The sequence below is a fragment of the Colias croceus genome, chromosome 18, assembly GCF_905220415.1.
Source record: "Colias croceus chromosome 18, ilColCroc2.1".
NCBI classification, from domain to species: Eukaryota; Metazoa; Arthropoda; class Insecta; order Lepidoptera; family Pieridae; genus Colias; species Colias croceus.
The window spans coordinates 1,877,719-1,881,235 of record NC_059554.1 but is presented as its reverse complement, the minus strand read 5'-3'; positions in this window follow the sequence as shown (position 1 = coordinate 1,881,235).

The window sequence follows — 3,517 nt, the reverse complement described above, 5'->3', positions numbered from 1 at the left end:
TTTTGTTTTTCTTGCAGACGGTACTCGCTCAACGAATACTATTGTGACAATAAAATAGTACAGGTGCTTGTGCGACGTGCGAGGGTGTCCCGACGTTCCGACTTATCTCGGATTAAAGTGGGGTTTAAGATCGTCTTCCACCAATCAAGTTGCGTCTAGCCTTTTGCGGGTTGGTACAAGTCATTAGAGAATTTAATTATAAAGAGAGGTTATTAACCCTTAGATTTTGTAATGGCATGCCGAATTCCTTTTTTTATTTATTACTATGAAGTAACTTCCGCTAACGTTTATCCAACCAATCCTAACACAGTTTGGAACAAAAGGAGAATGACCACGGGTGGCATCGGTAAAATTTTAGTTGTGCCACGTGTTCGTGATATTGTTAATTCCTATTTGTATTTATAATGATCATATGTATCACTATTAAGTCTTAATTATACCGGATAAATTGAAATAATAGTAAAAGTTTGTGTTTTGAAACATGTATGACCACGTATGGAATCGGTAAAATACTAGTTGTGTCTCGTGTTCGTGATATTGTTAATTCCTATTTGTATTTATAATGATCATATTTATCACTATTAAGTCGTATAATTATACCGAATAAATAGAAATAAAAGTAAAAGTTTTTGTTTTGACACATATATCTATCTCTTTTGCAAGCGTCATGTCATAGTTTCTGTTTGAAATGAATGTATTCGACGCATTGTTCGACGTTATTTATTTTGAAATAATGTTTATTACGATTTACTTTTCACACTGTGTTTTCACATTTGTCTTGTAAATTAAAATATTATCTATGTGATAAATGTAAAACTTAACGTTCATCGTTAGTTTAAAGTTTAAACTCGATAAAGTATTTTTTTTTAAGTGTTGAATAAAACTATTGTTTTATTTTTATAGTCGCGAACTGCGGCTTATTTACATAAAAACTTTAATCGTTTCTAAAAGTACTAACATCAAGCTTTAAATTGAGCTATATTTCATCTTGACACAATAAGTTTGATTGCGATACCAAGTGCCATAGTCACTTGGGCAATCTCCTTTGGTAAATGAGTGACCAATCAAGACAGTAACCTCATCTAAAGTTTCTTAACTGTTCAATGTTGGGATTACTTAAAACTATGATCATAACTTCGCATTAAGTATGCCTCTATAACTACAGTTTGTAAGAACATGCTGTTAAATAAATAAATAAATTAATTACTTAATTCTTTACACTATTTTGGTTATATTTTTTTCATATTTACTCTTTGTAGTGTTTGAGTAAAGTATAGGTACTATATCCCCGGATGTCTCGGGTTCGCGGGTAGTGGGGAGACAGTCACGCAGCAGCCTCGGGCGTGAGCGGACGTGTGTTTACCCTAGATACTGGCGACGTAACGAGCCATTCCCATCCCCTACGTATACGAGTGTGAACTCGTATCTACATTTGGCGACGAGGATAAAGGTCAGACCTATAATTTTAAATAATTATTCTTAGAATTTATAAAAATAAGGGAGGTAGATTACTAATGTTAATTACGTTACGTTTTGCTTTTGTTCAAGTCGTAAGCGATAATCATGATTAGGCTTTGAGTTTGACACATAGGATGCGTACGTACGCGACGTCAAGGCACTAAACTAAAACGTAACACTAACCTGACGCCGCGCTAATATGTCAATTAACGTGTTGTACCTTGGTTGTACCAGTATATTTTCTATGGTTGTAATGCGCAGTAACTATACTGCTAAACAGATTACCAAGCGCCAGCGCTGGGTGTACCTACTCAGACGCTTGACGTCTAACGTTATAATTTTCATAAAATTTATATTAGCGTCAGACGAAATATTTGCGTTTTAATGTATTTGAGTACATAATTATAGTAAAACGGATATTATTAGAAAAAACCTAGCGTGTACAAAATTATTGCATTATGATAATTCTTACTTATATACTCATGACACAAACAATGATATTCTGCTAAATGATTTCTCTTTATAACATGCTCTTAATAGCTTCACCTACTTGTATTAAGTTAGTCCTTCAGACTAGATTTTGACCTATTTTGAACGGGCAGATTTGGTTCAGTATTTGCATACTTATCAGGGATCGGTGGTAATGCAATAGTTTCTTAAATTAATGGTTTGCGAGTTTTGCTACGCTTTGGTGTATAGGGCTTTGCTTAGCGAGGCACTAGTCAATCTGTGTGACATGAGCAGAGCGTGACACTAAAGCAACGCGGTGCTAAGTACGTGCACTGTCTGCCAAAGTTATATGTAGTTACCAACATGAAGTTAAATAAGCCAAACAAAGCGGCCAATGATTTTGTATCATAAATTTTGTAGATTGTATTAAATATTATGATTTAATTATGTGATTGCTGCGCTCTGTTTTATAATAGTAAATAATATGTACATTTATAGGGCTGTAACTACTTATTATAAATAATAATTATATTTTATAATATAGTCGGTATCAGAACAATTAATAAATATGACATGATGATTTGTTTCGAAATAGAAGACTATATGTGCCACCATAAAGAAAAAATGCAATTCTTAATAATCAAATAAAATAAAATAAAAAAGAAGAAATAGCAATAGCGGCAAAAAGGATTACCGCAAAGCAGCAACCATTAATAATTGAAGGGTATGGCTGCTCAGAGGAGACCACGTGACTGTACGAATGCAATAATTTTCTAATAAATATTACGTATATGACACTGTGTTTTTCTAGCAGAGATAGAGACAGACATATATTTGTTTATATAATATGTTGTCGTAAAAAGTAAATGAAGAAATACTTAACTAATTTAGTTGTTTTATATCCGCGTTAGCATTCCTTACGAACACAGCCATACCGTCATAAGACGATATTATTGTACAGAGTAGTTCTCCGCTCACCCGCAAGTTTTTAACTTTTTTGTCAAGGTGTACAAGTTAACACTATTGAATTAGAATAAGTGAATTGTAAAATTCTTTTGGAAAATAAATGTCTCTAAACCTAATTCCTCTTCTACGTATTAGTTGTTCAAATATACTTAATTCATATAATATCCGCCTACTGTACCTTAACCTCTTTTGCTGTTATTTATTGTCTTTCTGTCAACTTCATCTGTGTGTACAATAAAGTATTTTTATTATTTATTATTACACTCTTTACGCGTGCACACTGCACAGTACCCGCTGTACACATTTGTATGGCCATAAAACTATTTAGAGTATTTAGTCGGAAGTTTTATGTAGGTACTACAACTTATACTTACTGGATACAAAATCTATTAACTGTACTGTAGTATCTTATAGCGAATTGTGTACCGACTAAATGAAATAAAATAATATTATGTAAGTAGTATCCAAAAGAAAGATATAACTTTATAATTGATCTACGCTTGATCTACGTATTTCACTTAATATTAAGCATGCAATTGTAAATATAATTTTTATATTCGATAAATCTAAACATACTGGCTGACCCGACAGACGTTGTCTTGTCTTAATAATTATGAATATGAACGGTCAAACGCGTAGTCTT